We start from the raw sequence: 25,642 nt of genomic DNA, 5'->3' as shown, positions 1-25,642 counted from the left end.
GAGGTTTTGGCATAAATACTAAATCGGTGTTACAATATTTATAGTATATACACCTGGAAGCCCTACAAATGGCAACACCCACATCTGATGTCCCTATGTGTCTAAGGGCTCTTACACATGACCGTTTTTACCTGCGCTCCCCTGCGTTCCGTTTTTCGGCGTTCAGCCGCAGGGGAGCGCAGGAATAGACGCATTTAATTATTTCAAATGGGGCTGTACTCACACAGGCGAATGTAGGCGCCGAACGCAGGTTGAGACGCAACATGCTGCATTTTTCCTGCGTTCGGCGCCTACATGCGCCTGTGTGAGTACAGCCCCATTTGAAATAATTAAATGCGTCTATTCCTGCACTCCCCTGCGGCTGAACGCCGAAAAACGGAACGCAGGGGAGCGCAGGTAAAAACGCTCATGTGTAAGAGCCCTAAAGCTGGCCATAGATGTTGAGATTTTTTAAAAGATCCGATCCTCATCGTGAGACCACGATTTTCTCGGAACAATCGCACAAATTGACCATCAACTACGAACGTTTGAATCCCACTAACCGCACGATAATTTCGAAGGATTGGTCGGACTTCACTAAAATTGGTCGTTCGGCAAGAAGAATAGTCGCGTTATTGAGTTCAACCTAAACTAGAACTGCAAGAGTTGGATAGGAAGGAGTCATCAGCCTTTATCATCGCCTCCCACAGCCCTCCTTTTAGGTTTTAAACCCTCATAAACCATAAAGGAGAGGAGCCTAGGCTAATTAAAACATCTTACTTTCCTCACAGGTTTACAGAGAAATTTAATAAAACTATGGCAGCATAGGTATTCCCTGTACTAAGCACAATTCAGCAGGAACAGTCCCCTAAGTTTGCTCATAGTCTGTACAGAGAGATCCCATAAAACTATGGCAGCATAGGTATTCCCTGTACTAAGCACAATTCAGCAGGAACAGTCCCCTAAGTTTGCTCATAGTCTGTACAGAGAGATCCCATAAAACTATGGCAGCATAGGTATTCCCTGTACTAAGCACAATTCAGCAGGAACAGTCCCCTAAGTTTGCTCATAGTCTGTACAGAGAGATCCCATAAAACTATGGCAGCATAGGTATTCCCCTGTACTAAGCACAATTCAGCAGGAACAGCCCCTAAAGCTGGCCATAGATGTTTAGATTTTTAAAAGATCCGATCGTCATCGTGAGACCAGGATTATCTCAGAACGATCGTACGAATTGTCAATCAGCTAAAAAGACCAAGTTGCCAGGAAAAAAAAGGGGAGCTGCCTGCTTGGCCCTGCAAACATAGATTGCGCTGGGGCCGACAAAGATTTTTTTAACCTGGCCGATCAATTTTCTGACAGATGTCGGCCGAAAAATCATAAGATGTTTGATCGTTCGAATCCCACTAACCACAAGGTAATTTTGAAGGATTGGTCGGACTTTGCTAAAATCGGTTGTTCGGCAAGAGAAATTTTTGCGTCTACGGGGACCTTTAGTTTGCTCATAGTCTGTACAGAGAGATCCCATAAAACTATGGCAGCATAGGTATTCCCTGTACTAAGCACAATTCAGCAGGAACAGTCCCCTAAGTTTGCTCATAGTCTGTACAGAGAGATCCCATAAAACTATGGCAGCATAGGTATTCCCCTGTACTAAGCACAATTCAGCAGGAACAGCCCCTAAGTTTGCTCATAGTCTGTAGAAAGAGATCCCATAAAACTATGGCAGCATAGGTATTCCCCTGTACTAAGCACAATTCAGCAGGAACAGCCCCTTAAGTTTGCTCATAGCCTGTACAGAGAGATCCCATAATACTATGGCAGCATAGGTATTCCGCTGTACTAAGCACAATTCAGCAGGAACAGTCCCCTAAGTTTGCTCACAGCCTGTACAGAGAGATCCAATGAAACTATGGCAGCATAGGTATTACCCTGTACTAAGCACAATTCAGCAGGAACAGTCCCCTAAGTTTGCTCATAGTCTGTACAGAGAGATCCCATAAAACTATGGCAGCATAGGTATTCCCCTGTACTAAGCACAATTCAGCAGGAACAGCCCCTAAGTTTGCTCATAGTCTGTAGAAAGAGATCCCATAAAACTATGGCAGCATAGGTATTCCCCTGTACTAAGCACAATTCAGCAGGAACAGCCCCTTAAGTTTGCTCATAGCCTGTACAGAGAGATCCCATAATACTATGGCAGCATAGGTATTCCGCTGTACTAAGCACAATTCAGCAGGAACAGTCCCCTAAGTTTGCTCACAGCCTGTACAGAGAGATCCAATGAAACTATGGCAGCATAGGTATTACCCTGTACTAAGCACAATTCAGCAGGAACAGTCCCCTAAGTTTGCTCATAGTCTGTACAGAGAGATCCCATAAAACTATGGCAGCATAGGTATTCCGCTGAATAAGCACAATTCAGCAGGAACAGTCCTCTAAATTTTCTCATAGTCTGTACAGAGAGATCCCATAAAACTATGGCAGCATAGGTATTCCCCTGTACTAAGCACAATTCAGAAGGAACAGCCCCGATGTTTGCTCATAGACTATACAGAGAGATCCCATAAAACTATGGCAGCATAGTTACCTAAAACCAGCAGGAACAGCCCCCTAAGTTTGCTCATAGTGTTTAGAGAGATACTATAATAGTATGGCAGCATAGGTATTCCCCTGTATTAAGTACAATGCACCATGTTGGCAAAGAGACAGGTGGTATAAAGAGAGAACCCCGTATATGGTTAAAAAGTAACAGATTAAACAGGCAGTTGCAAGGTTAAGGGCCTAGTTAAAGAAGTGAGGTGCCAAGGTACTTACTGTACAAGGAAAGAAAACAGCACAATTTATCCTCCTAATATTCTACTAATTTCCCAACATGTTTAATAGGGCAGAGTATGAAGCTTTCATTCCTAAGAAAGGCCAAGTGTTTACCTACAGTCCCTGCTGAGCGAAAGCTTCCGGGCACAGTGAGAGTCAGCTGTCAGGCAGTTGGTGAGCTGAAACTCCCCGCTATGTTCAGTGGCGTAACTAGTTGTTACTGGGCCCCATAGCAAATTCAATTTAGGGCCCCAAAATATTTCTAAGTTGGCCTATTTTACCAAGATATATTAAAATTGCTAATTAATTAGGGTCTCACTGGGCCCCCTACACTCCTGGGCCCCCCTGCTTCCTCTATAGTTACGCCCCTGGCTATGTTCCCATGCACAATGTCACAGTGTTTCCTATTAAGTAACAAGATTTGTTCCTCTTTGCACCTCACTTTGATCTTTCACTTGGATACTTTTCACCTTCTTGCTGCACGGCCGAGTGTAAAGTTACAGTGTATACAGTCTGCTTGTTTTGTTTCCAAATTCATTCCGGGACGGGACTGATGCGAGTCTGTCGTCAGCTGTTCGACCAATTGTGCGCCAGAGGCCGATATTCTAGCTTTTGGGAATTCCCAGCACTGGAAGAATGCAAACACTCACACAAGTGCTCTTACAGAAAAGGAATTTACAGTTAGATCCTTATCTCTGTATTATGCCCGTACTGTATTTACTGTACATTCATTTGCTTCATACAGAGGGGTCATTTACAAACGTCTCTGCTAAAATGCCATGCCGTGGTTTTTAGCAAGGGTAAAAAATACCCCACAATACTCCAAAACATATACTTAGGGTTGCCACCTTTTTTGGAAAAAAATACTGGCCTTCCTATATATTTCGATTTTTTCTCTATTAATAACATTGGGGTCAAGCATAATTTTTATGGCCTGTAAAATATTGGTGAGGTTGCAACCCTAACTATACTGGTGCATGTATAATGATTATCAGGGCCGCCATCAGAGAGGCTCAGGGGGGACAGTTGTTCCGGGCTCCGCAGGGTTTTGTATCTAAGGGGGATTGGATAGGGGAAGTTAGAACTTCCCCTTCAGCCTATCCAATCCCAATGCAGCTTTACCGGGACTAATGAGGGGTACAGATATTCGGAATAGGAGAAAAATCTTGAGTTGCTGTCCTATATTCTGATACTGGCAGCACAATGAAAGCAGGGGGGCCCGGCTAATCAAGTAAGTGAAGCATGGTTGGGCCCCCTGGCAAGCAATTTTTATTTTAATTTCGGGGGGCCTGGCCACCAAGTTTTTGTTAACTTAATGGAGGCCACCAATGGATTTTTATAACTTGTGAGTGGGGGTCCAGGCCAATTTTTTTTTTTACTTGCAGGAGGGCCACTGATCATCAATGGCTTTTTATAACTCGTTGGGGCTGCTGGCCACCAATATTTTTTTTTTTTTTTAACTTTAAAGGGGGGTCCTGGATTTTAATAACTTGTGGGGGGTTCTGGCCACCAAAAGCGTTTTATAACTTGTCCAGGGGAGGCTGGCCACCAATGACTTTTCTTGGCTTAGCGGGGTTTAATGTTTTAGCTCTGATATATTTGTGGCCTTTTTACTGTGGGTGGTTGAGATATGGGGTGGGGCTTAAAGGTGGGCGGGGACCAGGGTGCCCAGAAAATGTTGCCCTCCGACTAATCTCCCCAAACTGCCTTCAGCAGGCTAGAATGTAAATTGGCACTCGGAACGTTTTTTTTTTCAGAAGTTTCCTCGTGGGGCAACTTCGGAAAACGAAGCGCGATTTACATTCTAGCTGGCGGGAGGCAGTTCGGGGAGATTAGTCGCCCTCGAAGAAGAGGAGATTAGTCAGATTAGTCGCCCCAAAGAAGAGGAGATTAGTCGCTGAGCGACCCCTTTTACAGCACAGCCCACCCCTTTTTGTTCCCGTCCCCCCCCCATTGGCAAGTAAAATTTTTTAGAAAAGGTGGCAACACCAGCCCTGACCTTGAGGGTATTGTACTAACGGGCAGCCAGGGTTGAATTTATATATAGGCACACAAGGACCTGTGCTCAGAGCAGCAGCTTTTGGGGTGTAGCCCTTGGGTGCCTATATAAATACTTTTTTTTAAATAAACATTTCTACAGGGAGGGAAGTGACATCATGCGCACCCCTGCATGTGACATCACTTCCAAATGATGGGAGGGGGGCTGTTAAGTCCGGGGCCTAGGGTGCCAGCCAGTGAGCCCATCATTAAAATGAGGTTCTGTACCGTTACGATTGGTTTTGGATGTTGCTAACAAAATGGGCCCAAAGTATGTGAACAGGAAAGAGATGGGAAGCAACAGGCACGACATAGAATGAACTCTATACTGGATTTATTAGATCTCCTCCTTTACCTACAGCAGTGGAAATATATTCATGTGGGTTTCCAATCCTGGCCAAGCCAAGCTATGGGGGTCACATGGAAACATGTTTGTGGCCACCAGAGCAGCCACAGAAAAGTCAGATGACCACATTGGTGAATTTAAAGATACGGAGCTCAAATTCCAATCAGTTTATGGGAGCGTAGTATTTATAGCAGCATCTGATCAAAATCCAAAGCAGTAGAGTGCATGATATATTAGTACAGCGAGACATTTAACCCCTATAGAGCCAGAACAGAGCAGGAGAGTATCACAGGGCACTACTCACATCAGTAGGTTAAGGAGCAACAGCACATGAGAATTGAAACAATGTAACATAAGCCAGTCAACATTACTTATAATTACATTCCCTTTCTTTTTCTGGAAAACTAAATCAACAGCCAGAACTTGCCTGTCTATGGCCACTTTAAAGCTCCCTTTGGCATTTGTTTAAGGATGATGAGTCCAGCACACAGTAATGGGGAATTATAAAGGGGCAGCAATTGACTGGGACATTATAATAAATCCCTCTTTTCTGCCACAGCATAATGTATTGCTGTGTCGGGTTAATGAGGTTTAAATGTAATTTATTAATAAATCAGCAAAACTAATCCTGGGGATAAACTAGTCAATACCAGTGCTACTATATAGGAGTCTGAATGGACCCCATAACTGGCTGTGTTGCTCCTGGTTAGGGAACACAAAGCAATTCATTAACCTTCTGTTTGATCTTGTGGCATTTATGAGTAACTAATAAACATATGCATGGGGTCATTAACTGACCAGGGAACCCTAAGGCCCTGTAATGCCATGCAGAACGCTTACAGACACAACCCCATCGACATCATCTAATAAAAACAGTGTCCCCTAGTGTCCAGGCTACTAGGATAAATTAAAGGGATTCTGTCATGATTTTTATGATATTTTGATATTTTAAATTACACTGTTTACACTGATAATAATTCACTCTACAATATAAAATTTCATTCCTGAACCAACAAGTGTATTTTTAGTTGTAATATTGGTTTTTGCCTGGTCAAAAAGAGCCAGCACTTTAGGATGGAACTGTTTCTGGCAGGCTGTTGTTTCTCCTACTCAATATAACTGAATGTGTCTCAGTGGGACCTGGATTTTACTATTGAGTGCTGTTCTTAGATCTACCAGGCAGCTGTTATCTTGTGTTAGGGAGCTGCTATCTGGTTTCCTTCCCATTGTTCTGTTGTTAGGCTGCTGGGGGTGAAAGGGAGAGGGTGATATCACTCCAACTTGCAGTACAGCAGTAAAGAGTGATTGAAGTTTATCACATGACTGGGGGCAGCTGGGAAACGGACAATATGTCTAGCCCTATTTCAAATATAAAAAAATTCTGTTTGCTCTTTTGAGAAACAGATTTCAGTGCAGAATTTTGCTGGAGCAGCATCCATTTAAAGGAACAGTAACAACAAAAAATGAAAGTATTTTAAAGTAATGAAAATATCATGTAGTGTTGCCCTGCACTGGTAAAACTGCTTCAGAAACACTACTATAGTTCATATAAACAAGCTGAAGTGTAGCAATGGCGGAAATTGAAAAACGGCTATATGGCACAGGTTAACTAATGGATAACAGATAACACCATTAGACAGACAGAGCTTATCTGCTATCTGTTGTGTAACCTGAGCTTTTTCTCCTTTGAATGGCTGCCCCCATTGCTACACAGCAGCTTATTTATATAAACAATAGTAGTGTTTCTGAAGCAAACACAGCAGCTTTACCAGTGCAGGGCAACACTGCATTATATTTTCATTACTTTAAAACACTTTTATTTTTTGACGTTACTGTTCCTTTAAAGGACCAGTAACATAAAAAAAATTTTTGCTAAAAATTCGTTAGTATACTTTGAGCCACGGAGGAGAAATCGAGAGGAGCGGTAGTTGAGTCTTGGTGTTTTTTTTTCTCTGTATACAAACTCATTTTTTTGATGTTACTGGTTCTTTAATGAATTTGTGGCTGGCCTTAGCCAACACCTTCTGAATCACTGTTTTACTTAGCAAGCAATGTCATTCAAATCAAGAATTGATTTCTAAATGCCTAATTGGTCAGTCCCCTTAATGAATTCTATATTTCCCTATTCTTCTTATTGATTCACCCTGGCGCGGTCAATCGTGTCTTTACGAAGAGAGGAAATTTCCAGAGTGGGATCTGCGTTTCTGCCCAGAAAATGCCCTCGGCCTCGTTCATTCAATTCTGACGTTCAACGGGAACAGCCTTTTGGCGCCAAGGCAACCGGAAAGTAGAAATGTAATAAGAGATTTCATTAAAGCCTGTGAAAGAAAGACCGGGTCATGCAGGACATCATCCAACTGCAATTACACGGCTGGATTGAATTAAAGGAGCTCTCTGCACATTCGATTAGCAAATTCTCAAACTGATTTCCCTTTGGTCCGTGCATAGACGTTTACATGGATCCATCCATACAATGGAGCCACATCAAACATCAATCAAACCTCTGTAGTTTTAGCCAATAATAGGCAATGACACAATTTGCAAGTATCTATTCTTCAGCGGTTACATAGCAGCTGCTGAAAGCTGAATGGTTCCATCCTTAGCAAGCACGACTCTTTGATATCTCCTATAAAATAAACTAAAAGGTCTGATGAGCAGCTGGGAGATCAATAAGACAAATATACAACTGCTCCTTTATAGGAGAACTAAAGCCTAACTAAAGAAGTAGCTAGAAATGTTGTACATGATGTTTTGTGCCTCTGTACCAGCCCAAGGCAACCACAGCCCTTTAGCAGTAAAGATCTGTGTTTCCAAGATGCCCCAGTAGCTCCCCATCTTCTTTTCTGCTGATTCACTGCACATGCTCTGTGCTGCTGTCACTTACTGAGCTTAGGGACCCACTCACAATATACAGTACACATAGAATAGAAATGTCACAATATAAGGCTGATTAGTAATTAATACAGATAATTACTACATGGCAGCACAGAAATCAGTGCAATTAGCATCAGAATTTAATAATCAGCAAACCTGTAGCATCAGCTTATATTACAGCCAGGGAAGCTCATTTTCTGCTGCTGGATAATTAGTGACGAGCCCTAAGCTTAGCTTCTCAACAGCCAATCAGAGCCCACTGAGCATGTGAGTGTCACAGACACTTTCCAAGATGGTGACCCCCTGTGACAAGTTTGAAGTCCTGGATCATTGCTGCTATTGACAAGCTCAAACTTTAGCCTCGTGCAATAAGTTCACTATATAAAATATGGCATTTTTAAGCATATTCATTTTCAGGGTTTATTTCTCCTTTATCAATAATGTAGTTGGTTGTGGAACAAACCCAAGGCAGCTAGTTGACTGCAATACTCTTTATTGGGAGGTAGAGTTACACAACAGCCTACCTCCCAATAAAGAGTATTGCAGTCAACTAGCTGCCTTGGGTTTGTTCCACAACCAACAACGTTATTGATACATTGATTTGGGATATCGAACACAGGATAACCCGTGGAATTAAACCAACAAAGACTTTTGGTGAGCCGCACCCATTCCTTTATTTAGTTCTCCTTTAAACAAGGCCTGCTAAGGACTTTTGAGCCATTCTGTAAGGCTAGAAGCATCGCTGGGCTGAACCGCAGCCAAGTTGAAATTGTCCCGATGGCTTTTTGCAAGTAGAACCAACTCTCACTGTGACCCACGACGCTCTTTAAATAAGCTCTGATGGATTCATCAATGAAAGCGGCAGGGGAACTTGTGCTTCGGCTCTCTGAACTGTGCCATTAAAAGTGCGTGGCAAGTATAATTAGAGATGCTTTCTGTTCCTACTGCATCGCTCCTCTTTGTAACTCTCATTAGTGTCAGCGAATGTATCTGCATATTCATCTAGGGACTCCCTGCTCTGGCTCTGATTCACTATAGCAGGGACTATACTTTCCATTTACTTTCAATGCTGAATAATAGATTTCATGGTAGGGTACAAGTAGTCATGGATCCTTTCTGATCCCCATTGTAAGCAGCAGTCCTGTCCTGCTTTATGGCAGCTGAGATTCTAGCTATCTGTATAACAGAACATTCTGTCCCAGTGGCTGCACAGATCCTATCTGATCCCCATTGTAAGCAGCAGTCCTGTCCTGCTTTATGGCAGCTGAGATTCTAGCTATCTGTATAACAGAACATTCTGTCCCAGTGGCTGCACAGATCCTATCTGATCCCCATTGTAAGCAGCAGTCCTGTCCTGCTTTATGGCAGCTGAGATTCTAGCTATCTGTATAACAGAACATTCTGTCCCATTGGCTGCACAGATCCTATCTGATCCCCATTGTAAGCAGCAGTCCTGTCCTGCTTTATAGCAGCTGAGATTCTAGCTATCTGTATAACAGAACATTCTGTCCCAGTGGCTGCACAGATCCTATCTGATCCCCATTGTAAGCAGCAGTCCTGTCCTGCTTTATGGCAGCTGAGATTCTAGCTATCTGTATAACAGAACATTCTGTCCCAATCGCTGCACAGATCCTATCTGATCCTCACTGTTTTCCATACACTTCCCCATGAGTAACTCTCCTGCAGTCACAACAATCAGTAGTTATGGTTCCTTAGAAGTAGAATTTCTGCATAAATCTACACAGGTATGGGACCGGTTATGCAGAATGCTAGGGACCTGGGGTTTTCCAGATAACAGTCCTTTCAATAATTTGGATCTTCATACCTTAAATGTACTAGATCAATTTGGGATCAAGTACAAGGTACTTTTATTATTACACAGAAAACAAAGTCATTATTTAAATTGGATTATTTGGATGAGATATGACGTTTCCGTAATGGAGCTTTCCGGGTAACGGGTGTCCAGATAACGGATCCCATATCTGTATTTTGTTTTTATCAGCCAATTTCCAATGGTTTTTTTGTTTTTTTTAAAGATGCAGGATTTTCGTCATTACGATAAATCCTGCACTTTCAGGAACAACTGATGTAGGAAGTCTGGGGAGGGAGGGCAGTAAAAGAGTCGGACACCGAAGTCTGGACAATTCTTACCTCTGAAAATCCCCTGTTATGCATAAGATTAAGGACTGCAACAAATGGTTGTGGCAGACAACACTATACAATGAGGGTGTGAAATGGGAGCCGATAGTATCAGTGCAAAAGATAACACTCCCAGACAGGAGACAGCTATCACACTTATCAACTGATTATAGGGAAATTTAGCATTTGCTTTCATTATTCTATCTGCACTAAATAGTTACAAATAAAACATTTAAATGGGTCATTTACATAGGGCAGGAATGCAAGAGTTGAGGTGCAAGAGCAGCCATTTTTTTAGCACTTTGCATGCTGCGCTCAGCTTCACAAATTAGGCCTCTTGTATTTTGATTCCTGTCCCCTGTCATCAAGAAGAAGCTTCCAGTATTTAGATATAAACATTGTGGTCAGCCTGACAAACGAGGTTAAGCTCTTGCCAATCCCTCAGCTTCAAATGGAATCAGAAATAAGGGCGACTAATCTCATCCTAGAAGGGTGTGCTTCTTTTCCAAAGTCACCTGGAAGTTGCCCCACGAGGAAACTTTGGGGCGACTTCGGAAAATGAAGCGATCCGAGTGCCATCCTGCTGGTGATTTACATTCTAGTTGGCAGGAGGCAGTTTGGGGAGATTAGTCACCCCGAAGAAGAGGCGGTTTATCGGCGGGCGACTAAATCTCCCCGAATCCGAGCATGTCTCTGCCCTAAATGTGAGAGTGTCTGGATCTTTCCGGCTCCTATTAATACATACGAGTACACGAAATGATAAAAAGTCAAGAATAATAATATTTGTTTACCTACAGCTTGGGGTAGAAATATTTCCAGTATCTGTTACTGGACCCATATTCAGTATAGACCTTCAGATCACAACCTGCCTATTGCTATTTTATAGCCTTGTTACCTTAGTATCTTCAGAAGATGCTGGGAGTTGTGGATCATAATTTCAGCACCTTTTAGATTGCTAGGCAGAAAGATATTTAAAGGGGTGGTTCACCGTTAAGGTAACTTTTAGTATGTTATAGAATGGACAATTATAAGCAACTTTTCAAATGGTTTTGATTATTTTTTTTTATATAGTTTTATAGTTATTTGCCTTTTACTTCTAACTCTTTGCAGCATTCAAATGGGGGTCACTGACCCCTTATAAAAACAAATGCTCTGTAAGGCTACAAATGTATTGTTATCGCTAATTTTTATTACTCATCTTTCTATTCAGGCCTCTCCTATTCATATTCCACTCTCTTATTCAAATCAATGCATGGTTGCTAGGGGAATTTGGACCCTAGCCAACAAATTGCCGAAATTGCAGACTGGAGAGCTGCTGAATTAAAAGCTAAATAACTCAAAAACTTTAAATAATAAAAAATGAAAACCAATTGCAAATTGTCTCAGAATATCACTCTGTACAGCATACTAAAAGTTTTTTCAAAGGTGAACAACCCCTTTTAGACAAAAGTCATTTAAAGGATCAGTAACATAAAAAAAATTTAAAAAAATTCTTTAAAAAAAGCACTAAGACAAATGAAAATTTAAAATCGCAAAGCCTTTATTAAGAAATAACTTAGCGAAACTCCTCTTCAGAAAAGGCCACAGGGCGTCAATCCATTGTGCGGTGCTCGATTTCTCCTCCCTGGCTATCTCCTATAAGGAAGGCAGGGAAGAGAAATCAAGCGCCGCACGATGGTCTGCCTATTCTGAAGTGGAGCACGACCCGAGTTTCGGTAACTTATTTCTAAATAAAGACTCTGAAATTTTAAAGTTTGGTGTATTTTTTTCAATTTTTTTTTTTTTTGATGTTACTGGTCCTTTAAGGGTGATCTAATCGCCCCTATCCATTCCTAGGTTAATCCCTTAGACTCAATGGTGTCCCCTTGTGGTTGTTACTTGAAAATGGGGCAGTTATTATCTTGAGTCACAATCAAGTGAGCTGTAAGTGCACCTGCAGGTCCAGACAATGATCATAACAATGAATTTGGGTTAACTGGGAGTTAACTGGGAGTTAACAAAAAGCCATCAATTGGCAAATCTGACCCAAAAAAACATCAAAAAAGCGGTTTATGGAATTTCAAGTCAAGTCAAAATAAAGTCAAATCCAATTTATTGCCATCACTACTGCATACAAAAAGTCATACACAGCGAGAGAAAATTAAATGGTTACAATTATTTTCCCTTTCTGCCCCAGCCATACACCCACTCAATACATATACACCAACCAGGATATTAGCATAAACTGCAATAATCACACTGCAGTTAGCACTAGACACAAAAAATAACAGTGTGCAAAGAAAAACAACCAATATTCAATTCAGTTTTACAATATAGCCAATATAAGTGTATCATGCTATTGTATTACAATGTTGTGCAAATTTAAAAGTGTATAATGTGCTATTCTAATATAATTATGCAAATGGGCCATTTCTAATAATCTTCTACCACCCTCTACTGTTAAGAGCATACTATTGTGCTCATATATATCCATAAAGAAAAATGATATATATTTTATTGTGACAACAATTTTGTGTCTTGCTCATCATCTAAAACATCTCAATCAATAAAGTGCATGAGTTATACAAGATAAAATTCTCTTTCGTAACCAACTCCATATTACCCATCATTTCCTTTAACTAATCTAGGGGAATCAGGGTTAAAAAAAAACTGGCAGGCTGTTGTTTCTCCTACTCAATGTAACTGAATGTGTCTCAGTGGGACCTGGATTTTACTATTGAGTGTTGTTCTTAGATCTACCAGGCAGCTGTTATCTGGTTACCTTCCCATTGTTCTGTTGTTAGGCTGCTGGGGGGGGGAAGGACAAGGGGATATCACTCCAACTTGGAGTACAGCAGTAAAGAGCAACTGAAGTTTATCAGAGCACAAGTCACATGACTGGGGGCAGCTGGGAAACTTGACAATATGTCTAGCCCCATGTCAGATTTCAAAATTGAATATAAAAAAATCTGTTTGCTCTTTTGAGAAATGGATTTCAGTGGAGAATTCTGATGTGTTTTTACTATTGAGTGTTGTTCTTAGATCTACCAGGCAGCTGTTATCTTGTGTTAGGGAGCTGCTACATGGTTACCTTGCCATTGTTCTTTTGTTTGGCTGCTGGGGGGGGGAGGAGGAGGGTGATATCACTCCAACTTGCAGTACAGCAGTGAAGAGTGATTCAAGTTTATCAGAGCACAAGTCACATGACTGGGGGCAGCTGGGAAATTGACAATATGTCTAGCCCCATGTCAGATTTCAAAATTGAATATAAAAACATCTGTTTGCTCTTTTGAGAAACAGATTTCAATGCAGAATTCTGCTGGAGCAGCACTATTAACTGATTCATTTTGAAAAGATTTTTTTTCCCATGACAGTATCCCTTTAAGAAGACAATTGTTCATTTAAAAATCTCACAGCCCAAGAAATAAAACTATTACAAAATCTGGCTGAGTGAGCTCAAATGCTGCGATACCTCTTGCCCAATGGCAGAGGACAAAAAAACGTATAAAAAGGATGCGACAGTTCAGCTGCTATACTGGAGAGCACATTGCTTATAGAAGATGTCTCGGATTGATGGTAAAGTCTCTCCAATGATCTCGCCTGCCATTCTCACAATCTTTTGCAGCTTTTTTCGATCAGCCACACTGCCATTTTCATACCACACCATAATTAGAGTTTATCAATAAGCTCTCAATAACTCCTCTATAAAACGGCACCAAAACAGATCTGGGAAGGTTCACTTTCACTTTTTTTTTTTTTAATTTAACCAAACTTCACGCAGAACGTAAGAACCTTTATTTAGCACGGAGATATATAAATGGACTTACCTCAATAAGCCTCACACGTTCTCGTCTTCTCTTGATACAGGATCATCCTGAGCTCCGGGCTCTGATCTTCCTTATACTAAAGCGAGAGGAAACAGTAGCTGTGGTTAAGTCACAATGAAAAGGAAACAAGTTACAGTGAGATGGAGAATCCTGGAACAGAAGAGGATTAAATAAGCATCAGCCAATATTTGCTATTGATAGGATTTATATTTACTTTACCTTAGAAAGTACAATCTGACGTGAGCGCATATTTGTTTTTATATAAGTGACTGTAAGCAGGGCAATTTTAGGGCAGAGACAAACGCTGCTATTTCGGGAGAATAGTCGGCCAGCGACAAATCGCTTCTTCTTCGGGCGACTAACCTCTCCCGAATTGTCTTCCCGCTGGCTAGAATATAAGTCGCCGGCGGGATGGCACTCGGATCACTTAGTTTTCCCAAGTCTCCCAACGTTTCCTTGTGAGGCAACTCTGCGACGACTTCGGAAAACTAATCGATCCGAGTGCCATCCCGACGGCGACTAAATCTCCCCGAATCTTCCTGTGTGTCTCTGCCCTTAGGGCAGGGGCACACAAAGCTACTGGGGGAGATTAGTTGCCGAGCGACAAATCGCTGCTTCTTCGGGTGACTAATCTCCCCGAACTGCCTCTCCGCTGGCTAGAATCTAAATTGCCGGCGGGATGGCACTAGGAGCACATTGTTTTCCGAAGTCGCCTCACAAGGAGACTTCTGGCGATTTCAGAAAACGTAGCGCTCGGAGTGCCATCCCACTGGCGATTTCGATTCTAGCTGGCGGGGAGGCAGTTCGGGGAGATTAGTCGCCTGAAGAAGCGATTTGTCGCTCAGCAACTAATCTCCCCCAGAAGCTTCGTGTGCCCCTGCCCTTATATTAGATAACCGGCCCATGGCTCCAAAGGGGCCCAAGTAATTAGGCCCTGCCATCAAAGTAGCATGAAGTTCCCAATTAATAAAAAAATAAAAGGCTCTAAAGCTCTAACTAGATGATGCCAGACCACCCCCAGACACATACCCAACTTGGCATTGGCCAAAGGCACGTTGGCAGGAATGTGAGATTACACCAAACCAAAAATGAACTGGGAAATTGAATTTGAAAAGAATTTATTGCTCTAAACGCGGTCTTCCAGGGGTGGATAAATGCTTAAAGGGGTAGTTCACCTTTAGCATGTTATAAAATGGAAAATTCTAAACAGCTTTTCAATTAGTCTTCAATTTTTTTCTTTTCTATAGTTTTCGAATTATTTGCCTTCATCATCTGGCTCTTTCCTGCTTTCGAATGGGGGGTCACGGACCCCATCTAAAAGTCTACAAATGTAAGATTATTGCTAATATCCATAACTCATCTTTCTAGTCGGACCTCTCCTATTCCAGTCTCTTATTCAAATCAGTGCATGGTTATTTATTTGCTGAATAAAAATCTAAATAAATAAATTTTAAAAAAACACAGATAATAAAAAATGAAAACCAATTGCAAATTGTCTCAGAATATCACACTCTATATCATACTAAAAGTTAATTTAAAGGTGAACAACCCCTTTAACGTGAGATCACTCAAATCAGCATTCAAAGTCAGTTTCTCAATAGTGACCCCTAAAAAGAGGCCCCATCAGCTCCACCATAACTGTGTCTTTGTAGAACTCTTTTCATATATAGGATATCCCCAGAGATATAAGTTATGAAACTATTTTATACGCAATATTAACTTGGCACCCCTGCTCAATGGAACTGGAGATTTTGGAGATTAGGCTTTTGGCAAAAACTATGTTTTATACTATCAAGGAATTGAAGTACTATAAGGCTACACAATGACGAGCCCCAGGTTAAACACCTAAGGATGGAGTAAGGTTATCAGTCATTCCTAAGGTTTCTGCTTTATTCTGGTTCGAGAAAAAAAAAAAGATCAGAAGAGTGTGAACTGAAATAGTTGAAATTGTCCGAGTAATGCGCTTCTTACATCTCTGCAGCCAACACACATTCCAACCATTGCAACTCCTACTAATATTTTGAAGATCACAGGCAATTTAACCCAACTGCTTCGGAGAGATGTGTGGCATTAAAAGCAACTATGGTATGGGAACCATTATCCAGAAATCCGTTATCCAGAAAGTTCTGAATTATGGAAACGTTTTCTCCCATAGACTCCATTTTATCCAAATAATCCAAATTTTTAAAACGGATTTCCTTTTTCTGTGTAATAATAAAACAGTAGCTTGTACTTGATCCCAACTAAGATATAATTTATCCTTATTGGAATCAAAACCAGCCTATCGGGTTTATTTAATGTTTATATGATTTTCTAGTAGACTTAAGGTATGAAGATCCAAATTACGGAAAGATCGGTTATCCGGAAAGCACCAGGTCCTAAGCATTCTGGATAACAGGTCCCATACCTGTACTTGCCTGTATGGAGAGATACCATAAAACTATGGCAGCATAGTTATTCCCCTGTACTAAGCACAATTCAGCAGGAACAGTCCCTAAGTTTGCTCATAGTCTGTACAGAGAGATCCCATAAAACTATGGCAGCATAGGTATTCCTCTGTACTAAGCACAATTCAGCAGGAACAGCCCCTAAGTTTGCTCATAGTCTTTACTGAGAGATCCCATAAAACTATGGCAGCATAGGTATTCCCCTGTATTAAGCACAATTTAGCAGGAACAGTCCCTAAGTTTGCTCATAGTCTGTACAGAGAGATACCATAAAACTATGGCAGCATAGGTATTCCCTGTACTAAGCACAATTCAGCAGGAACAGTCCCTAAGTTTGCTCATAGTCTGTACAGAGAGATCCCATAAAACTATGACAGCATAGGTATTCCCTGTACTAAGTACAATTCAGCAGGAACAGCCCCTAAATTTGCTCATAGTCTGTACAGAGAGATACCATAAAACTATGGCAGCATAGGTATTCCCCTGTACTAAGCACAATTCAGCAGGAACAGTCCCTAAGTTTGCTCATAGTCTGTACAGAGAGATCCCATAAAACTATGACAGCATAGGTATTCCCTGTACTAAGCACAATTCAGCAGGAACAGCCCCTAAATTTGCTCATAGTCTGTACAGAGAGATACCATAAAACTATGGCAGCATAGGTATTCCCCTGTACTAAGCACAATTCAGCAGGAACAGCCCCTACGTTTGCTCATAGTCTGTATAGAGAGAAAGCATAACGCCATAGCAGTGTAGATATTCCCATGTACCTAACAACTCAGAAGGAAGTATTTTGAGTAAGATAAAGACTATAACTGGTTTGTATGAAAAACAACAGGGGCTATGCACAATCATGGTTTTAACATGTAACAAGAAAGCAACGGCATAGCCTGGCCAATCAGCTAGGTGGGTTAAGGGGCTAGGAAGTAAAATTCCCCGAGATCTAGGGCACAATGTGGCCTAGCTGCCACCAAAAACATTTTGAATGTTGTTCTTATTATAAACAAAAAGATTCTGTCCTCCTACACACAACGCAGTCGTGGTAAAAAATTAAATAAATAAAAAAAAGAATATAATTTAGCATTTCTGCAGTTGTACCGACTGATAGCAGGGAATATCCGTGCAGAGGACGTACAGCTGCACATCGCAGATAATGGATTTTGTGAATGACGTGGAACCTCCCCAGCGATGGCCTCCAACAACTGCATGGAGGCAGGGGAAGAGGAAATCATAGATATATACAAAGAGAAAATATTAATCATACATGTAATAACACAATGGGGTTGTAGAATGAAACTTAAAATAATAGAATGGTCTTGCGGTGCTGTCACAGCAGGAGCAAAGCTGAAAGACCCCCTCCCCAACATTAGGGGAACTTTCGGGAAAAAGAAAATGTAATAAGCTTCATCATACTGAAATAGGAAACATTCGAAATACAATCAATTAAAAATTCTGTACTGTTTCTGAAATAGTTTATCTTCACTATTCCTCTCTCGGCATCTGTTTCTCTTCATTTTGTCTTTAATCAGGAGTTGGGTGTCAGATGAATGATTTAATATATCTTATAGGGGGGCTCCTTTTGCCTAGAAGATGTATTAGAGGTCACTATTAAAATCACCAAAAATGCTGTCTCTCTACATGCAGGATTTGTTCAAAAGGCAGTTATTTTGTTTTTACTGGAATCAGTTATTTGAGTGAGCTCTAATTTATCTGCTAGGAAAGGAGCCCCCCTATAAGATAAACTGGATCATTCATCGGACACCCAACTGCCGCATGAAGAGAGAATGAAGAGAAACAGATGCGGAGAGAGGAATAGTGAAGATAAACTTGATTATTTCAGAAACAATGCAGAATATTTAATTGATTGCATTTAGAAACTTTCTTACTTCAGTATGAGGAAGCTTATATAAAATTTTCATTTTCGCGATAGTTCCCCTTTCAAGTAATATAAAGGTGAACAAACCCTTGAATAAAAAACGAATTGTCCATTGTCTCATAATATTACGGTCTACATCATAATAAAGCAAACGCAAATGAACAACTCCTTTACACCTGATAACCTTGATTCACACTAAAAAAAAAAAAACCTCAACCTTGTCTATCACTTTATTCTATTTTTTTCCACAAATTTGCTTGAAAAACAAAAAAAAAACCTCAAGCTTAAACTAACTAAACGGCTCAAAAATTGCTCTTTGCACACTGCTCTTGCAGCTGTAAATGCGTGGAACAATATTCCATTGTGCGGGTATAGGACCTGTTCAGAATACTTGGGGCCTGGGGTTTTCCTGATAAAGGATCTTTCCATAATTTGGATCTTCATACCTTAAATCTACTAGAAAATCATGTAAACATTAAATAAACCCAATAGGCTGGTTTTGCTTCCAATAAGGATTAATTATATCTTAGTTGGGATCAAGTATAAGCTACTGTTTTATTATTACAGAGAGAAAGGAAATCATTTTTTAAAATTTGTATTATTTGGATAAAATGGAGACGGGCTTTCAGTAATTCAGAGCTTTCTGGATAAAAGGTTTCAGGATAACTGATCCTATACCTGTAGTATAAAACACATACTAACACTGCCATTGCTTGAAGGAAATGCAAGGATACACCGGCCCTTAAAGATTAGGGATGCACTGAATCCAGGATTCGGTTCGGGATTCGGCCAAGATTGGTCCTTTTTCAGCAGGATTAAGTCGAATCCTTCTACCTGGCCGAACCAAATCCAAATCCTAATTTGTTTATGCAGATTAGGGGTGGGGAGGGAAATCGCGTGACTTTTTGTCACAAAACAAGGAAGTAAAAAATGTTTTCCCCTTCCCACCCCTAATCCATACCTCCCAACTGTCCCTTTTTTAGAAGGACAGTCCCATTTTTCACAGCTCAACCCGCAGTCTTTCGTTTGTACTGAAAAGTCCCGTTTTTCTCTGCACTGAACAGCCAGAAAAAGAAACAAGAGTTTCTAACGTAATTCGCTTTTGCCAGAGTCCAGAACAGCCACAGCAGAAGATAAGATACTTTTGTAATAATTTCAAGATAAGCAAATAAGTAACTGTAACAATATAAGATAACAGGTCCCTTGGGAAATGGTAGACTCAGCTTATAGGGCAATTCACCTTCATTAGCAAAACTGTAATAACTGTAAAAAAAAAACCACAGAAATATTTTTCATAATATCAGAAATATATACTTTGATAACCTGCCAAATTTTGTAAAATGAACATGGTAACTAGGGGGTGTGGCCACAAACTTGGGCATGGTGAAAATAATTTTGTTGCATTAGCGTGTCAACTTTTTTGTCCCTCTTTTTATTTCCAAAATGTTGGGAGGTTTGCTAATTTGCATAAGCAATTAGGATTCGGTTCGGTATTAGGCCGAATCTTTGAGAAGGATTCGGGGGGTTCAGCCGAATCCAAAATAGTGGATTTGGTGCATCCCTTCTTAAGATATACAGAAAATGCTAATATGAATGCACATAGTTCACTTATTCAGAACCACATACTGACATCTAGGGATGCACCAAATCCACTATTTTGCGAAAGATTCGGCCGAATACCGGACCGAATTTTCATATGCAAGTTAGGGGTGGGAAGGGGAACGCATTCTTTACTTCCTTGTTTTATGACAAAAAGTCACATGATTTCCCATCCAACCCCTAATTTGCATATGCAAATTAGGATTTGGTTCGGCCGGGGCAGAAGGATTCAGCCAAATCCGAATCCTGCTGAAAAATGCCAAATCCTGGATTCTGCGCATCCCTATTGACATCTTTTATAAAATGCTCACAAACTATGTGAATTGTTATCTAAGGAGTAAAGGTTCCCCTTTAATGAAAGGAGCAGTGAAGTGAATTAAAGAATAAATGGCAAATGTGACTTCCCATTCAGAAACCACAAAGCTGCCAAACATTTACACTGACGTGAATGATCTGTACAGCAGTGAGTTTCCATAATGTTCATGCCGGGGCACTGTCTGGAGGGAGAGAAATAGAATGGCCCCATAGTGTTAGTGGAACACAATTCTACTAAATGCAAATGGGATAAAAACAATGAAGACATTTATAGAGCAAGAAAATCCCAAGACGTACTGAGAACTAGAGTCCTGCAGCGGGTCGGGTATTCATGGGTTAAGCCCCCAAAAAAAAGCAGGTACCCTGCAGGTTGGATTTTCAGATGCGGGTATGGATGGAGGGGGTGTCTTACCTACATTTATTTCTTATCACATATCTATATTTTACTCCTGTAAAGAGTATTTTTAAAGCGTTGTTGGCCCCATCCACTCCTGATGTCACTTCCGGTTTACAGCACTTCCTGTTTAATGGAGGTCAGCGGGTTTACAAAAATTGTTTTTAAATGGGTTCATGGACCCCATTTAAAAACAAATGCTCTGTAAAGCTACACATCCACAATTGGACCTTATCTATTATTAAAAAGCACGATTTAATCGGATCAGGAACAAACTTGATAAAACGGAGTGAAAATCCAAAATCGTACAATTTTTCCGCATTTTTTTACCCCGAATCACTCGAATGAATTTGGACACCGGAGGCCGAATTATCGGCAGCCGTCAACTTTGAACCCCGCAAATTGACGCCAGCATCAAAAACTTTCTAAATTGATACATTTAGTTGATCCATTTTAGATATTTGTCCCTGCTGAGCAGAATCCCTGAGTAGTGATGGGTGAATCTGTTCCGCTTCGCCTCGAAATTCGCAAATTTCCTGTGAAATTTGTGAAACAGGCAAAAAATTCACGAAATGCAAATTTTGACACTGCGTCAATTCGTGGGTGTCAAAATTGACGCCTGATGGCAACTCCAACGCTGCGACATTTGACGCACATTAAAGTCAATGGGGCATCAAAAAACCTTGACGGTGGCAAATTTGTGTGTCAATTTCGCGAATTTATTCGCTGCCAACGAAGCGTGTAAATTTGCCGCAAATTCCCACCTGCTGAATAAATTCGCCCATCACTATCCCTGAGTTTCATTACAGGTAGCTATAAAAACTCTGTTCAGAATCTGCACCTGAATTTCTGAGCTGCCAGACACAAGCATTAAAAATTTAAAAGATTTAAAAAAAAAACTGTGCAACAATTGAACTGAAAAAAAGTGTATGGAAGGTGAACAACCCTTTTAATTGCTGCCAATGCATGTTTTCAACTGTTAGTAATGGTCAAAGCTGATACTCGGCAAATCCCCCCTTGTAACACAGTCCTGGGCTAAAAGGCAGAGACTGAGGCTGATAAGAAAGGTCTATATAAATACACCAGTAAACCCTCAAAGTGATGCTGCTCTGAGTCCTCTGTCAAAAGAAACAGCACATTTCTTTCCTTCTATTGTGTACTCATGGGCTTCTGTATCAGACTTCCTGCCTTCAGCTTAAACCTCCAGGGCTAGGGCTTGAGCATGCTCAGTTTGCTCCTCTCTCCCTCCCTGCTGTAATCTTAACCCAGAGATATGAGTGAGCAGGGAAAGACTCAGACAGGAAATGATGTAGACACCAAGCTAATATGGCAGCTGCTATCCTAAACAAACAGAGCTTCTAGAGCGGTTTACTCAGGTAAAGCATTCTGCAGAATTAAGTGTTATAGCTTGCACTATTGTGGCTAATCTATTGGCAATAAAATGCTTCTGTAGCTTTCCTTCTCCTTTAAAGGGGAACTATTGTCAAAATGAAAATTTTCTATAAGCTTCATTATACTGAAATAAGAAACTTTCTAAATACAATCAATAAAAAAAATGATGTACCGTTTCTGAAATAATCAAGTTTATCTTCACTATTCCTCTGTCAGCTTCTGTTTCTCTTCATTCTCTTACCTAGACGATGTATTTGAGTTCACTCTAAAAATCACCAGAAATCATGTCTCTCTACATGCAGAATTTGTGCAAAAGGCAGTTATTTTGTTAGATGCTGTTTGTACTGGAATCAGTTATTTGAGTGAGCTCTAATTCATCTGCTAGGAAAGGGAGCCCCCCTATAAGATATATTGGATCTAACTGTCAATGAATATCGGACACCCAACTGCTGCATGAAGACAGAATGAGGAGAAACAGATGCTGAGAGATGAATAGTGCAGATAAACTTGATTATTTCAGAAACAATGCTGACTTTTTAATTGATTGTACTTAGAAAGTTTCTTACTTCAGTATGAGGAAGCTTATATTAAATTTTCATTTTCATGACAGTTCCCCTTTAAGTAAGAGGGGAAACCAGCATAAGAGCCCACGGAACCATCACAAGTCATATCTATATGCACACATATAAAGAGATGTAGGCTTCCTCAGATGTACTACTAATAAAGCTGAATGCCGATTCCCAGTCTGTAAATAGCAACTGTCATTTATAGGAAGGAACACAACAGGAATAATCAGGTTGCAGGGATCCATATTTACCCTGACCTCTGACCCGACGCCTATTTACAGCCAAATCAATCCCTGCCTTTCCATCTATCGGACAATCCATTCATCTACGTGGCACAATCCATTAATAGTGCTGGGGAATTCCCATTCAGGAGGCTACTGCTAACCACACACAATGGCACTATCAATTGACATCACAAAAGTGATCCACTCCTACAGCAGCAAAGTCCAAGTGGTAACATCAGCTGCACTACAACTGCCACCATTATTTCTATAGCAACAGTAAGTCATGCATTTGAAGGTGCCTAAGACCCCCGTGACAGTTCTTGGGGGCGTTATCAGTGAGCTGAAAAATAAGAGCAAAGCATTTGCAGACCGTAAGGTGCAATCAAGCCAATGGTCCAGCGGGAGGAAGGCTGAATTTGCATTATTTGGATCACTACATGGTAGGGGTAGACCATGCAAAGAACTGTCTGCAACTGTCAGCCTAACAATTTACTGTAAGACTTTGGTAACATTGAGGGATTGAAAGTATGAGGGGTTTGTACACTTACCTTTAAGGGTCAGGGCACACAGGCAGATTCAGGGAGATTAGTCACCCGGCCAGAAATCTCCTCTTCTTCGGGGCGACTAATCTCCCCAAACTGCCTCATCGCCGGTTAAAACGTAAATCGCCGGCGGGATGGCAATCGGTGCAGATTCGTTCTCCGAAGTCGCCAGAAGTTTTCTCGTCAGGCAACTTCAGAAAACAAATCGCGCCGAGTGCCATTCCATCAGCGATTTACATTCTAGCCAGCAGGAAGGCAGTTCGGGGAAATTAGTCGCCCCGAAGAAGAGGAGATTTGTCGCCGGGCAACTAATCTCCCTGAATCTGCCTGTGTGCCCTGACCCTAAGGCTTCAAGGTGTTAATTCAATATTAAAAATAAAGTTTGCACCAGAAGTAACCCAAAGAACCAGACTTTTGTTTTTAATGAGTTAGTAAATGCCAACTATTAATTGGTTGCTATTGGTTACTAAACATGGTGGGAAGGCTTTGCACCTGTTGTTATATTCGTCTGTATTAGTTGTATATTTTGCTTTGCTTTTAATAAGCAAAGAGTCCGTTTTTGGATACCCAAGGGGGCCATTCAAACTCCACCCACCCCAACAAGCCTTGCTCCTTGCAACTCATAAATTGCACTTGTATGTTTGTTTTGGGGGCCCCTCTGCCACTGGGCCCCTGATTGGAACACACCAACTTGATGATGGCCCCGTTCAAATGACAGTGTCTTTACATGTGATTGCAGACACTGCCTTTCAACTCAAAGTGGGTCGATTCTGATGCCTGCCATTGTCCTATGCCCCAGACACGATCTCAGGGCACCGGACAACATTATCTCTGGTCTCCTAACCATATTCTAAAACTGAAAGTGAGACCGTACCCCTTGCTGAGGATTTTGTACATGCTGAGGATTTTGAGGCTTAACACAACAGATCACAGAACAGCACCAAGAGCGTCAAAGCCAGAACTCCAGTAAATTAGACGGTGCTGGTCCGATACCCTGAGCTGCCTGCACTGTATAATGGGCTTGTTCCTTCTAAGAATAGGATATGGGCTGTATTGCGTATCTATGTTTAATCCAAGCCTTGTCCCCTACTTTATTCATTTACAAATAATTACATGCGATTACGAGTCCTTAACACTATAAAATGACTACATTCCAGAGAGTAAATGGTTAGGCTGTTAGGGGAAAGACATAGAAATGACAGTCGGCTGCCTGCCGCTTCTCGGAAAGCTTGCCCAATACACTAGTGATACAGTAATCGACATTTGGGTGCCATCTGTAGCTGCAGCCTGGCTTGCACATGCTCACTGCCGCTAATAACATTTAGCTGCAATATAGGAAATAGTCATAATTAAATTAAAGAGAGGTTTAATTGAGTCACATTTCAATTTCCTAATAACTTCCTTTGACTACATAAAGACGTAATACATTCGATCAGTGATGTCCAATTGGCGGCCACCCCACATTAAAAAGTCTTCCATGCTGTGACTGCTTACCATGTGTAAGGTATCAGTACTGACAGGCCTGGATTTGTGGATTTTAGGGGGCGGCATGCTGCCCAACCACACCCACATTGGTTCAAAAACACTGGGGATACGCAGGAGATACAATCATTTTTTAAATTTCATGTGCGCTAATCCCCATTGCTCCAGTCCAGATGATGAAAATTTGCAAGAATGAAGGGGAGGGGACAGGGGCGACGAACAGCAGTGGGCCTAGGGGTGCCCACTATGTAAATCCGGCCCTAAGTACTGAGACTAACTGGCCCCTGCATTGTGTGTGCCATACTCTGCCTGCCCTGTGCTCCCTGGATGTGCCGGGGAACGTGAGCCTGGGAGGGGTGTTGTGTTATCCACAGGGGAGGAGGATGCATAAGGGTATGTTTTATTAGGACTTACATTTTCATGGGTGATGAGTGATATCCCTGCAGTGAGCACCAACCATTTGTTTTTTTTTGGTGTGCTACCACCATTAATGTGGATATGGTCTTAAAAGTTCTTGTGGTAACATGGGTGTGTTTTTTTAAACAGGGCGTAGTCAACACCGGCTTCCATTATCTGACCTCCACCGTGTAGGCCAGAAAAAATTCCGGCCTTCGGTAGCACAGCATTGGATCATTTCCAGCTTTACCAACCGTTTTTTTTTGCCCTTTAAATCTACATATTAGAAATGGCTTTGCTGCATAGCTGTGACGGAACCAGCCCCATATATTTCTATGTCCGCCACCCGTCAGACATGGAAAGGCAAGTGCAGGTGGCTGGGGCACAATTGTGCATGAGTAGCAGGGCTCT

At 41.3% G+C, this 25,642-nt stretch overlaps 1 protein-coding gene across 6 annotated transcripts in view; it reads right to left on the bottom strand.

Annotated features, from left to right (window-relative positions):
• The window catches only part of sgms1.L (sphingomyelin synthase 1 L homeolog), a 107,565-nt gene that overhangs the window by 46,390 nt on the left and 35,533 nt on the right, over positions 1–25,642 (bottom strand). For 5 of the 6 annotated variants that reach the window (XM_041570194.1, XM_041570193.1, XM_041570195.1 and 2 more), the window contains one exon: positions 13,999–14,074. The exons of the other annotated variant lie outside the window; for it this stretch is intronic. The gene's annotated coding sequence lies outside the window, so the exon portion shown is untranslated. The remainder of the gene's footprint in view (positions 1–13,998; positions 14,075–25,642) is intronic. 6 annotated transcript variants of the gene reach the window in all.

The sequence above is a fragment of the Xenopus laevis genome, chromosome 7L (genome assembly GCF_017654675.1).
Source record: "Xenopus laevis strain J_2021 chromosome 7L, Xenopus_laevis_v10.1, whole genome shotgun sequence".
Classification (NCBI taxonomy): Eukaryota; Metazoa; Chordata; class Amphibia; order Anura; family Pipidae; genus Xenopus; species Xenopus laevis.
The sequence above is the reverse complement of the archived record's forward strand: the minus strand, read 5'-3'. Positions and strand labels throughout refer to the sequence as shown.